Here is a 14607-nt window from a genome sequence, read left to right on the forward strand (position 1 = left end):
AGAAATGCCTGCACACTGTGGGTGAAACAACTCGAGACATTTTTGCATTGGAGGGTGATCCCCTTGCCACAAGATCGACAACAACCAGGACAAATAAATATTGACATTTCTCACTCCTTAGGTCGGGGGTTAAATAAGCAAGGCCAAAAGAAATACGGGAAAAACAAATCACTTTTACGGTCCCATTAAGCTTATAATGCAAAAATTAAATATAAAAAAAATAACAATCAACGCCCCGCTCTTCACGCTAAAGTTTGACTCTTTTCCTTAATCCTACTTTTTAAAACAGAAAAAAAAACTTTAGTGTAAAGAGCAGGGCGTTGATGAGGAAGCAACCCCTTTCATATACGAAGTAATTTCTGTTCGTTTTAATTTTTAATATTCCTCCTTACTTTCAGCTAAAAAAAACTTGTTTTTTTTATTTAATTTTTGAACGTTTTTAAATCAATGCATGTTTTGATTTTGGCTCTCCGCAGAGGAATAATTAACACGAAATTTGCAAGTTTTTTTTTTGGCTAAATGGCTTTCTCATAGTTTTGATGAATGATTTTGAGAAAAAAGGGAACGGTGGAGGAAGCCTAGTTGCCCTGCAATTTTTGGTGACTTAAAAAGGCAACTAGAACTTTTAATTTCTTACGAATGTTTTTTTTAGTAAAAGATAAACATAACTTATAAATTAGCTTATGCAACTAACTTTTATAATCTCATGTTTTTATTACATATGTGAGGGGTTCACCCCCTCTTCAGTACCTCGCTCTTTACACTAAAGATTAAATTTTGTCCCAATTCATTAAGAATGACCCCTGAATCATAATAGCCGTAGAATAAATAGTTGAAATCACTAAAAATAATTTAGCGTAAAGAGCAAGGTATTAGGAGGAGGTGAGCCCCTCATATGCATAATAATTTCTGTTCGTTTTAAGTTTTACTGCTGCTCCTTACTTCCAGTTGAAATAACTTTTCATATTGATTGTTTCATTGAATAATGCTAGAAAATCCTACGCTCCCTTCATGGAAATTTTCTTCCCCCATGACCAATTCCCCGATGGAAAGTTCCCCCAACATATCCCTCTTTTTTCAACCCCTCTCCCCGACTGAAATATCCCCCTGAAAACCTATATGTAAGCACTGGTCAAAGTTTGTAACTTGTAGCCCCTCTCACGGGGACTGTGGGGTGGTAAGTCGTCCCCAAAGACATAGTTATAAGGTTTTTCGACTACGTTGAATAAAATGACTATCTCAGAATTTTGATCCGTTGGCTTTAAGAAAATAAGTAGCGTGGGAGGGGGCCTATGTGCCCTCCAATTTTTTCGGTCACTTAAAAAGGGCACTAGAACTTTTCATTTCCGTTAGAATGAGCCCTCTCGCAAGATTCTAGGACCAGTGGGTCGATACGATCACCCCTGGGGAAAAAAAAACAAACAAATAAACACGCATCCGTGATCTGCCTTCTGGCAAAAAATACAAAATTCCACATTTTTGTATATAGGAACTTGAAACTTCTACAATAGAGTTCTCTGATACGCTGAATCTGATGGTGTGATTTTCGTTAAGATTCTATGACTTTTAGGGGGTGTTTCTCCTTATTTTCTAAAATAAGGCAAATTTTCTCAGACTTGTAACTTTTGATAGGTAAGACTAAACTTGATGAAAGTTGTATATTTAAAATCAGCATTAAAATGCAATTCTTTTGATGTAGCTCTTGGTATCAAAGCCAAAGGAGTGTGTGATTATCCCCCATTAACAGAATATAGTCGAGCGAGAAATGAATTTATTCAATTCAAATACACTAATCCGATCAAATAATTATATAAATTTAGTCACACTAAAGTAGACCGGTTTTACTCACAGTTCATAAATATCCAATTCAAACCAAATCCATTTACTTTGAACTCAATATAATCCGATTATTTGAGATGTTCTCACTTTGAAAGTAGTTCAGTACTAGTTCAATACATACAACTTATTTTGATATATATAGATAGTGCAACAGACGGACATACATACAACTTATTTTTATATATATAGATAGATAAGTTACTTAGGTCGGATTACGGAATGACTCAAATAAAATATTATTCAAAAAAGGGTAACTTTAATTTAGGACCTCTGAAATCATTATATAAAATCCAAAAATATTTATAGTGTTTCAGAAACAGTTCCACTTCTTGAATGGAAACTGCAAAAACATCACATAATTTCAAAATAAATTTGATTTTGATCTAGGTTTAAAGGATGTGTTAGGTTGCACCATTGCCTCACCTTGAGTTAGTTGAATTTTTCAATGGAAGCCACGTTAAAAAAAAGCAATATTTTATTTCAATTAAAGAGAAAAAGGGCAACGTGATGAAAAAGGAAAGCCCTCTTGTTTGAAAGTTCCTTGTAACTGTTTCCCAATACAATAAAAACACATTTGAAAATAAAGATAAACTCACTGAAAGTTGAGAAAACCCCAAAGTAAAAAAATCCACCTCCACTATTAAAAGCTCATCTTCTGTACGATCTGGCAACTGAAAGAACGCCGATATTAAAGAAATTTGAAGAAAAATTACAATATTATGAATCTTCAGAATATCAGCATATGATGATTTATTTCAGTTACCACAGCTAGAGTTTTCTCTTTACTATTACTTTACTATACTTTAAGGTTCGTTCTTGTTCTTTTTTACTATATTTTAAAGTTCCCTCTATACTGTAATATAAAAAGTGCAGTTTTTCGTGAAAAACTGGTTGAATTCTAAAAATTATTTCTGCTTACTTACAGAAGCGACTAGATGTTACAATTTCCTTTAAAATGAGTTGTTAAACATCTCTATGATGTTCTAATAGCCCTGTAGCCCTGGTGAAAAAAAGGAAATACATGCTGCTACAAATGCCCAAGTGCTTCTTCTTGTTTTTAAAGGTGGGGACTGTAATTCTACTGAAAAAGGTTTTCGATCATACTGATTCCAAAAGTGTGGTTTTCATTTTGATCAGTCGCCAACTTCGAGGGGTTTTAGTCTTTTTCCGAACCTCCCTAGTTATCTTCTTGTTGTAAACTTTTATTTTTAAGGTGAACGGAGAAAATGCTTAAGAATGCTTACCATTCCTGAGCCACTATCAGATGGCAATTTTTTCTCATTAGGCATTTTTTTTCAAAATGTATTTTTTTGATTTTGGTTAAAATGGGCTGCGGTTCACCTTTTACTAGGTTGCAGCTAGAGCTGCAACTATGACATCAATAACACCGTATCTTATTGAAAAAAGTAATAAAAAAATTTGACAGATGTATGTACCTATAGATTAGTCATATAGATTAGTATGAGATATAAGTAAGGTCGGATCACTGAATGTTTCAATTGAAATGATACTCAAAAAAAGATAGCCTTAATCTAGAACCTTTAAAATTATTATATAAATGCAAAAATATTCATAGTGTTTCAGAAACAGTTCTACTTCTTGAATGGAAACTACAAAAATACTTTATAATTTCAAAATAAATTTGATTGTAACATAGATTTAAAGGATGTATTAGGCTACACCATTGCCTCCCCTGAGGTTGGTTGAACCTTTCAATGGAAGCCAAGTTAAAAAAAGCAATATTTTATTTCAATAAAAGAAAAAAAATGGGCAACGTGACGAAAGAAGACAATCCTTTCGTTTGGATGTTTCTTGACACGGTTTCCGAATACAAAAAAAATGAACATTTGAAAAATAAAAATAAATTCACTATAAGTGAAGAAAACACAAAAGTCAAAAAATCTACCTCCACCATTAAAAGTTCTTCTTCTGTACGATGTCGCAATAAACGAACGCCGATATTAAACAGATTGAACAAAAATTTACAATATTCTGAATATTCAAAAAGTGAAGAAGCATCAGATGAGTCGCCTAACAGGGAAAAGGATTTGGAAGATTCCTCCGACAATTCCTCCTACATCAGTGAAAACTCAGCATCCTCAGAAGGGAGCAGAGAAGATTTACAAGAAGATTCTGAATATTCAGAAAGTGAAGGAGCTTCAGAAGTTGAAGAATCTTCAGAAAGTGAAGAAATTTCAGAAAACGATGGCGCAGCTAAGTCGTTTCTACGAGATGATTCCCTACTAGAGGATTCAGATGCCACTGAAAGCATTGAATCATCTCATGCCTCGAGTGAATCATCTGTTGGATCGACAGAAGGCTCTTCAGTGTCTTCTGGGGGCGAAAACACTTCAGTGTCACACAGAGTTATTATATCTTCTGAAGAAATGGATTCAGTTGGACAGGAAAATGGTGTAGATTCATCAGAACCTGTAAATGTTGCTTTGGTAGGTAATTCAGCTAGTTCCTCTAAAAAAAAAATGACTGAAACTGACGCTCAATCAAGATCTGGTTCGTTGAGTGAAAAATCACTTTCAGGAAAATTGGAAACTAAAAGAGACCCGGAGTCATCCTCCCTAGGAATCGACGGGAAAAAACTTAAAGGAAAGAATTTTGCTAAAAAATTTCAGTCATTTTTCCAAAAAAGCATTAAGACTCTCACAAGTTTCTCTAAGAAAAAAAACAAGAAAAAAGAAGAAACAGCAAAAAAGAAAGTAAAAAAACGAACTGTGAAGCAAATGATGGAGAACGCCAAAAATAAAAAAAAATGAAATTGTGTTGGTCACTCGAACTTAATCCTCCATCTCCAGAGGAGAGTCCTCCAATCACAGTACTGTAGTAACTGTTTACAACGGATGTATTGTATATATTTAATCAGATTAATGACGCTTCTTGACTACAAAGCTATCTGCGTCGGCCCTCCAGTGTGTTGCTACAGCGATGTTTGATCTTTGTGTCTTGTAATTTACTTAATACCTTAGCGAAAATTAGCATAGGAATTCAACGAAAGCTAGCTATCAATTAGTTGAGAATTGATATAACAAACAAAATGCCTAGGAAAAATCTGTAAAGATTAAATACTCAAATTTTTCAACAAGCACGGGGTGCTTACCACCCCTTCGAAGAGACAAGGGTATCCTTATAATGACGAATCCTATAAAAAATTTCACATTTCGAATCAAAAATTAGAGACAACGCTACACCGTTGACTTAAAGTCTTATATATTACTAGCTGTTGGGGTGGCGCTTCGCGCCACCCCAACACCTAGTTGGTGGGGGCGCTTCGCGCCCCCCCCAAGCCCCCCCGCGCGCGTAAGTCGTTACGCGCCATAATAGTTACGCGCCATTGTAGTTGTGTCCCTATGTCCCACCTGTGAATATAGATATATATATATATATATGGTTTTAACTACGTAAAACTTGCGAATATACAACATTCTTTGCTGTCCCATTGTCTTTGCATATAAATAGATTGTCAGGTTATCCCCCTGTTTCCCCCGGTGTCCCCGTTGTAGTTGTGTCCCTGTGTCCCGGTCGTCATTTATATTCCCTGTGTCCCGGGTCCCGGTCATCATTTGTATCCCGGTGTCCCGGTCTGTATATACATTCGTTTTTTAGTTTTGTTTTTCTCCTTTATTTTTTTCCTTTTTTTTTCTTTTTTAGTTTATTTAGATTTTTAGATTTTTTAGTTTTTTTATTAGTTTTTAGTTTTTTTTTCTTTTTAGTTTTTTTGTAGTTTTTACCTTCTTTTTAGTTTTGTTAATTTTTTTTTTTACTTGTGTCCTGGTCGTCATTTATACTCCCTGTGTCCCGGTGCTTTGTTGATTGCTAATCGAACATTCCTTTTGTCCTGGTCGCTTTCTCTTTGAGTGTCGTCATTTATTTTTTTCTTTTTTAGTTCTTTTAGTTTTTACCTTTTTTAGTTTTTTTTTAGTTTTTAGTTTTTTTAGTTTTTTACCTTTTTTTAGTTTTTTTAGTTTTTTAGCTTTTTTATTTTTTTTATTAGTTTTTAGTTTTTTTGTAGTTTTTGCCTTTTTTTTTAGTTTTTTGTCCTGGTCGCTTTCTCTTTGAGTGTCGTCATTTATTAGTTTTTTCCTTTTTTTTTTTAGTTTTTTATTGGTTTTTACCTTTATTTTAGCTTATTTTTCAGTTTTTTCCTTTTTTTTAGTTTTTTTTTATTTTTTATTTTTTTTAGTTTTTTACCTTTTTTTAGTTTTTTTTAGTTTTTTTAGTTTTTTAGCTTTTTTACTTTTTTTATTAGTTTTTAGTTTTTTTTTGTAGTTTTTGCCTTTTTTTAGTTTTTTCAGTTTTTTTTTTAGTTTTTTATTGGTTTTTACCTTTATAGTTTTTTTAGTTTTTTAGCTTTTTTATTTTTTTTATTAGTTTTTAGTTTTTTTTGTAGTTTTTGCCTTTTTTTAGTTTTTTCAGTTTTGACGTCACCTAATCCAGTTTTTTCAGGTGACGTCACCTGACACATCCATCCACACATCCATCCATCCATCCATCCACAGACAACTTATTTTTATATATATAGATACACTAGCTGTTGGGGTGGCGCTTCGCGCCACCCCAACACCTAGTTGGTGGGGGTGTTTCGCCCCCCCCCAAGCCCCCCGTGTGCATAAGTCGTTACGCGCCATATTAGTTACGCACCATTGTAGTTGTCTCCCTGTGTCCCACCTGTGAATATAGATATATATATATATATATATATATATATATATATATATATATATATATATATATATATATATATATATATGGTTTTAACTACGTAAAACTTGCGAATATACAACATTCTTTGCTGTCCCATTGTCTTTGCATATAAATAGATTGTCAGGTTTACCGACTCTTGAACATGCAACATATAATGGTCCATGGGAAAACAATCTGTATTCAGATCTATACCTCATGATTCTAATGATTGCCCTTGAGCTTTGTTGATGGTGATTGCTAATCGACCATTCCCTGTCCCGGTGTCCCGGTCGTCATTTATATCCCCCTGTTTCCCCCGGTGTCCCCGTTGTAGTTGTGTCCCTGTGTCCCGGTCGTCATTTATATTCCCTGTGTCCCGGTCGTCATTTGTATCCCGGTGTCCCGGTCTGTATATACATTCGTTTTTTAGTTTTGTTTTTCTCCTTTATTTTTTTCCTTTTTTTTTCTTTTTTAGCTTATTTAGATTTTTAGATTTTTTAGTTTTTTTATTAGTTTTTAGTTTTTTTTTCTTTTTAGTTTTTTTGTCCCGGTCGTCATTTATATCCCCCTGTTTCCCCCGGTGTCCCCGTTGTAGTTGTGTCCCTGTGTCCCGGTCGTCATTTATATTCCCTGTGTCCCGGTCGTCATTTGTATCCCGGTGTACCGGTCTGTATATACATTCGTTTTTTAGTTTTGTTTTTCTCCTTTATTTTTTTCCTTTTTTTTTCTTTTTTAGTTTATTTAGATTTTTAGATTTTTTAGTTTTTTTATTAGTTTTTAGTTTTTTTTTCTTTTTAGTTTTTTTGTAGTTTTTACCTTCTTTTTAGTTTTGTTAGTTTTTTTTTTTATTTATGTCCTGGTCGTCATTTATACTCCCTGTGTCCCGGTGCTTTGTTGATTGCTAATCGAACATTCCTTTTGTCCTGGTCACTTTCTCTTTGAGTGTCGTCATTTATTTTTTTCTTTTTTAGTTCTTTTAGTTTTTACCTTTTTTAGTTTTTTTTAGTTTTTTAGATGAAATTTTTTTTTAGTTTTTTCCTTTTTTTCTTTTTAGTTTTTTCTTGGTTTTTACCTTTATTTTAGCTTATTTTTCAGTTTTTTCCTTTTTTTTATTTTTTTTTTATTTTTTATTTTTTTAGTTTTTTACCTTTTTTTAGTTTTTTTAGTTTTTTTAGTTTTTTTAGTTTTTTAGCTTTTTTACTTTTTTTATTAGTTTTTAGTTTTTTTGTAGTTTTTGCCTTTTTTTAGTTTTTTCAGTTTTTTTTTAGTTTTTTATTGGTTTTTACCTTTATTTTAGCTTATTTTTCAGTTTTTTCCTTTTTTTAGTTTTTTTTATTTTTTATTTTTTTTAGTTTTTTACCTTTTTTTAGTTTTTTTAGTTTTTTTAGTTTTTTAGCTTTTTTACTTTTTTTATTAGTTTTTAGTTTTTTTTTGTAGTTTTTGCCTTTTTTAGTTTTTTCAGTTTTTTTTTTAGTTTTTTATTGGTTTTTACCTTTATTTTAGCTTATTTTTCAGTTTTTTCCTTTTTTTTAGTTTTTTTTAGTTTTTAGTTTTTTTAGTTTTTTACCTTTTTTTAGTTTTTTTAGTTTTTTTAGTTTTTTAGCTTTTTTATTTTTTTTATTAGTTTTTAGTTTTTTTTGTAGTTTTTGCCTTTTTTTAGTTTTTTTAGTTTTTTAGCTTTTTTATTAGTTTTTAGTTTTTTTTGTAGTTTTTGCCTTTTTTTAGTTTTTTTAGTTTTTTAGCTTTTTTATTTTTTTATTAGTTTTTAGTTTTTTTTGTAGTTTTTGCCTTTTTTTAGTTTTTTCAGTTTTGACGTCACCTGATCCAGTTTTTTCAGGTGACGTCACCTGATCCATCCACAGACAGACAGACAACTTATTTTTATATATATAGAAGATAGATAGATAGATATATATATATATCTATATAAAAATAAGTTGTTTGTCTGTCTGTCGACTGACGTCATGTTTGTTTGTCGACTGACGTCATGTTTGTCGACTGACGTCATTATAAGGATTGAGCTGTATGTCGTCATGAAGTTGTTCGTCGTCTGACGTCATGATTGTCGACTAACGAAACTACAGACCGGGACACCGGGACACAAACGACGTGTTATGTCTGTTATAACGTAATAGAGGTAACAATCTTGACAGGGCCTTTTGAGGGTGAGGCTTTTCTTATTCCACGCATTCTCATGATTCCAATGGATCTGCCTTTTCAACCTAAAAGATTGCAATTCCCAATTTGATTAGCATATTTAGTTTTCAGTCCAGAACCACTAAAGCTATTATGTAAATATCAAAAATATTTATGTTGTCTGAGCAATAATTTTTAGTTTTTATTTCAAAATAGAAAATTACCTGACAATTTTAGAATTATATCTATCTATATATAAAAATAAGTTGTCTGTCTGTGGATCAGGTGACGTCATGTTTCTGTGTCGACTGGCGTCATGAAGTTAGTTGTCGTCATTTTTGCTATGACGGTGACGTCATTAAAGATATTTAAGACATATATGTTCACGTAGAAATCTATTAATGTTTAAGTTTAAAATGACTGATGAACTTACAATGGCAAAAGCCGATGAAGATGCTCAAAGAGTCTATGCCAAAAAACTTGCTGCTGATAGAGAAAGTCAGAAAAGAAAGCGTGCCGAGGAATCAAAAGAACAGCAAGGAAACAGGCTTGAGGCTAAAGAACGCAAAACCGCGCAGTTAGATGAAGATCCACCTGGACAGCGAGAGTCAAAACATATCAAAACTGAAAATGATAGCGATGATGATTGGGTTTGGGATCTTGACTTGGATAAGGTCATCAATGCCTACCAGATTTTAGTTAAAAAACAAAGGTTCGGCGATATGTATTTCATAGTGAAGCTGAAAAATAAAGAAGAAAAAGAAAACTGAAAAAAGAAAAAATGTAAAAAACTAAAAAATACTAAAAAGAAAAAACACTCAAAGAGAAATTACAGACCGGGACACAAATGACGACCGAGACAGAAGGAATATAAATAACGACCGGGACACTCAAGGAGAAATTACAGACTGGGATACCGGGACACAAATGACGACCGGGACACAGGCAATATAAATGACGACCAGGACACAGGTATTTAAGAATATCGTTCAAAGACAAATTTTTAATTGTAAGAAGACCGTTGAAAGAGAAATTTCTAATTGTAAAATGACTGAAGAACCTACAATGGCAACACCCGAGGAAGCTGCTCAAAACGAATCTATTCACGCCGAAGTAGCTGAGTTGGTAAAGCGTTATGTTTCAGGTTCTAGGTCCGAGAGGCTCCAGGTTTGAACCTGGACAAAAGAAAGAATACAAAAGAAGAAAAAAACTAAAAAAGGTAAAAACTACAAAAAAACTAAAAAGAAAATATATATATATATATTTATATATATCATCTTTTCCACAAAAATAATAATTTAGTGTTTCTGCTTAAAAACAGCAATCGAATTGATGCCTCCTGATACGCAACTATCAACAAAGTGGCAATCGTTGTGGTCGGTGATCAGTTCTTACCTCGAGATAATATTCTTTATAGGCGAAACAATCAGTTGACAAGAATTGCTTAAACTCATCGATGCTACGATGCCCTACAATATCCTGATGAATATAAATGACGCCCGGGACACTCAAATAGAAATCAATGACTGGGACACCGGGACACAAATGACGACGGGGACACAGGGAATATAAATGACGACCCGGACACAGGGACACAACTACAACGGGGACGCCGGGGGGCACAGGGGGATATATAAATGACGACGGCAACAAAGGAAATGGTCGATTAGCAATCACCATCAACAAAGCTCAAGGGCAATCAATAGAATCATGAGGTATAGATCTGAATACGGATTGTTTTCCCATGGACCATTATGCGTTGCATGTTCAAGAGTCGGTAAACCTGACAATCTATTTATATGCACAGACGATGGGACAGCAAAGAATGTTGTATATTCGCAAGTTTTACGTAGTTAAAAACATATATATATATATATATATATATATATATATATATATATATATATATATATATATATATATATATATATATATATATATATATATATATATGTTTTTAACTCGAACATTCCCTGTGTCCCCGTCGTCATTTATATGTCCCCCTGTGCCCCCCGGCGTCCCCGTTGTAGTTGTTTCCCTGTGTCCCGGTCGTCATTTGTGTCCCGGTGTCCTCCCGGTAACTAATATGGCGCTTAACGACTTACGCGCGCGGGGGGGGTTGGGGGGGGGCACGAAGCGCCCCCACCAACTAGGTGTTGGGGTGGCGCGAAGCGCCACCCCAACAGCTAGTATATATATATATATACTAGCTGTTGGGGTGGCGCTTCGCGCCACCCCAACACCTAGTTGGTGGGGGCGCTTCGCGCCCCCCCCAAGCCCCCCCGCGCGCGTAAGTCGTTACGCGCCATAATAGTTACGCGCCATTGTAGTTGTGTCCCTATGTCCCACCTGTGAATATAGATATATATATATATATACTAGCTGTTGGGGTGGCGCTTCGCGCCACCCCAACACCTAGTTGGTGGGGGCGCTTCGCGCCCCCCCCAAGCCCCCCCGCGCGCGTAAGTCGTTACGCGCCATAATAGTTACGCGCCATTGTAGTTGTGTCCCTATGTCCCACCTGTGAATATAGATAGATATATATATATGGTTTTAACTACGTAAAACTTGCGAATATACAACATTCTTTGCTGTCCCATTGTCTTTGCATATAAATAGATTGTCAGGTTTACCGACTCTTGAACATGCAACATATAATGGTCCATGGGAAAACAATCTGTATTCAGATCTATACCTCATGATTCTAATGATTGCCCTTGAGCTTTGTTGATGGTGATTGCTAATCGACCATTCCCTGTCCCGGTGTCCCGGTCGTCATTTACATCCCCCTGTTTCCCCCGGTGTCCCCGTTGTAGTTGTGTCCCTGTGTCCCGGTCGTCATTTATATTCCCTGTGTCCCGGGTCCCGGTCGTCATTTGTATCCCGGTGTCCCAGTCTGTATATACATTCGTTTTTTAGTTTTGTTTTTCTCCTTTATTTTTTTCCTTTTTTTTTCTTTTTTAGCTTATTTAGATTTTTAGATTTTCTAGTTTTTTTATTAGTTTTTCTTTTTTTTTTCTTTTTAGTTTTTTTGTCCCGGTCGTCATTTATATCCCCCTGTTTCCCCCGGTGTCCCCGTTGTAGTTGTGTCCCTGTGTCCCGGTCGTCATTTATATTCCCTGTGTCCCGGTCGTCATTTTAATCGAACATTCCTTTTGTCCTGGTCGCTTTCTCTTTGAGTGTCGTCATTTATTTTTTTCTTTTTTAGCTCTTTTAGTTTTTACCTTTTTTAGTTTTTTTTAGTTTTTAGTTTTTTTAGTTTTTTACCTTTTTTTAGTTTTTTTAGTTTTTTAGCTTTTTTATTTTTTTTATTAGTTTTTAGTTTTTTTGTAGTTTTTGCCTTTTTTTTAGTTTTTTTAGTTTTTTAGCTTTTTTATTAGTTTTTAGTTTTTTTTGCCTTTTTTTAGTTTTTTTAGTTTTTTAGCTTTTTTATTTTTTTTATTAGTTTTTAGTTTTTTTTGTAGTTTTTGCCTTTTTTTAGTTTTTTCAGTTTTGACGTCACCTGATCCAGTTTTTTCAGGTGACGTCACCTGATCCACGATCCACAGATCCACAGACAACTTATTTTTATATATATAGATAGTTTTTTTTTTTTTACTTATGTTCTGGTCGTCATTTATACTCCCTGTGTCCCGGTGCTTTGTTGATTGCTAATCGAACATTCCTTTTGTCCTGGTCGCTTTCTCTTTGAGTGTCGTCATTTATTAGTTTTTTCCTTTTTTTTTTTAGTTTTTTATTGGTTTTTACCTTTATTTTAGCTTATTTTTCAGTTTTTTCCTTTTTTTTATTTTTTTTTTATTTTTTATTTTTTTTAGTTTTTTACCTTTTTTAGTTTTTTTAGTTTTTTTAGTTTTTTAGCTTTTTTACTTTTTTTATTAGTTTTTAGTTTTTTTTTGTAGTTTTTGCCTTTTTTTAGTTTTTTCAGTTTTTTTTTAGTTTTTTATTGGTTTTTACCTTTATAGTTTTTTTAGTTTTTTAGCTTTTTTATTTTTTTTATTAGTTTTTAGTTTTTTTTGTAGTTTTTGCCTTTTTTTAGTTTTTTCAGTTTTGACGTCACCTGATCCAGTTTTTTCAGGTGACGTCACCTGATCCATCCATCCATCCATCCATCCATCCATCCATCCACAGACAACTTATTTTTATATATATAGACTAGCTGTTGGGGTGGCGCTTCGCGCCACCCCAACACCTAGTTGGTGGGGGCGCTTCGCGCCCCCCCCAAGCCCCCCCGCGCGCGTAAGTCGTTACGCGCCATAATAGTTACGCGCCATTGTAGTTGTGTCCCTATGTCCCACCTGTGAATATAGATAGATATATATATATGGTTTTAACTACGTAAAACTTGCGAATATACAACATTCTTTGCTGTCCCATTGTCTTTGCATATAAATAGATTGTCAGGTTTACCGACTCTTGAACATGCAACATATAATGGTCCATGGGAAAACAATCTGTATTCAGATCTATACCTCATGATTCTAATGATTGCCCTTGAGCTTTGTTGATGGTGATTGCTAATCGACCATTCCCTGTCCCGGTGTCCCGGTCGTCATTTACATCCCCCTGTTTCCCCCGGTGTCCCCGTTGTAGTTGTGTCCCTGTGTCCCGGTCGTCATTTATATTCCCTGTGTCCCGGTCGTCATTTTAATCGAACATTCCTTTTGTCCTGGTCGCTTTCTCTTTGAGTGTCGTCATTTATTTTTTTCTTTTTTAGCTCTTTTAGTTTTTACCTTTTTTAGTTTTTTTTAGTTTTTAGTTTTTTTAGTTTTTTACCTTTTTTTAGTTTTTTTAGTTTTTTAGCTTTTTTATTTTTTTTATTAGTTTTTAGTTTTTTTTGTAGTTTTTGCCTTTTTTTAGTTTTTTCAGTTTTGACGTCACCTGATCCAGTTTTTTCAGGTGACGTCACCTGATCCACGATCCACAGATCCACAGACAACTTATTTTTATATATATAGATAGTTTTTTTTTTTTTACTTATGTTCTGGTCGTCATTTATACTCCCTGTGTCCCGGTGCTTTGTTGATTGCTAATCGAACATTCCTTTTGTCCTGGTCGCTTTCTCTTTGAGTGTCGTCATTTATTAGTTTTTTCCTTTTTTTTTTTAGTTTTTTATTGGTTTTTACCTTTATTTTAGCTTATTTTTCAGTTTTTTCCTTTTTTTTATTTTTTTTTATTTTTTATTTTTTTTAGTTTTTTACCTTTTTTTAGTTTTTTTAGTTTTTTTAGTTTTTTAGCTTTTTTACTTTTTTTATTAGTTTTTAGTTTTTTTTTGTAGTTTTTGCCTTTTTTTAGTTTTTTCAGTTTTTTTTTTAGTTTTTTATTGGTTTTTACCTTTATAGTTTTTTTAGTTTTTTAGCTTTTTTATTTTTTTTATTAGTTTTTAGTTTTTTTTGTAGTTTTTGCCTTTTTTTAGTTTTTTCAGTTTTGACGTCACCTAATCCAGTTTTTTCAGGTGACGTCACCTGACACATCCATCCACACATCCATCCATCCATCCATCCACAGACAACTTATTTTTATATATATAGATATATATATATATATATATATATATATATATATATATATATATATATATATATATATATATATATATATATATATATATATATATATATATATATATATATATATATATATATATATGTTTTTAACTCGAACATTCCCTGTGTCCCCGTCGTCATTTATATGTCCCCCTGTGCCCCCCGGCGTCCCCGTTGTAGTTGTTTCCCTGTGTCCCGGTCGTCATTTGTGTCCCGGTGTCCCAGTCTGTAATTTCTCTTTGAGTGTCCCAGTCGTCATTTATATTCCCTATGTCCCGGTGTCCCGGTCGTCATTTGTGTCCCGATGTCCCGGTCTGTAATTTCGTCAGTCGACATACATGACGTCAGTCGGCACATAAACATGACGTCACTCGACCTGTGTCCCCGACACACA

This window comes from Artemia franciscana, chromosome 8, assembly GCF_032884065.1.
Source record: "Artemia franciscana chromosome 8, ASM3288406v1, whole genome shotgun sequence".
Lineage (NCBI taxonomy): Eukaryota > Metazoa > Arthropoda > Branchiopoda > Anostraca > Artemiidae > Artemia > Artemia franciscana.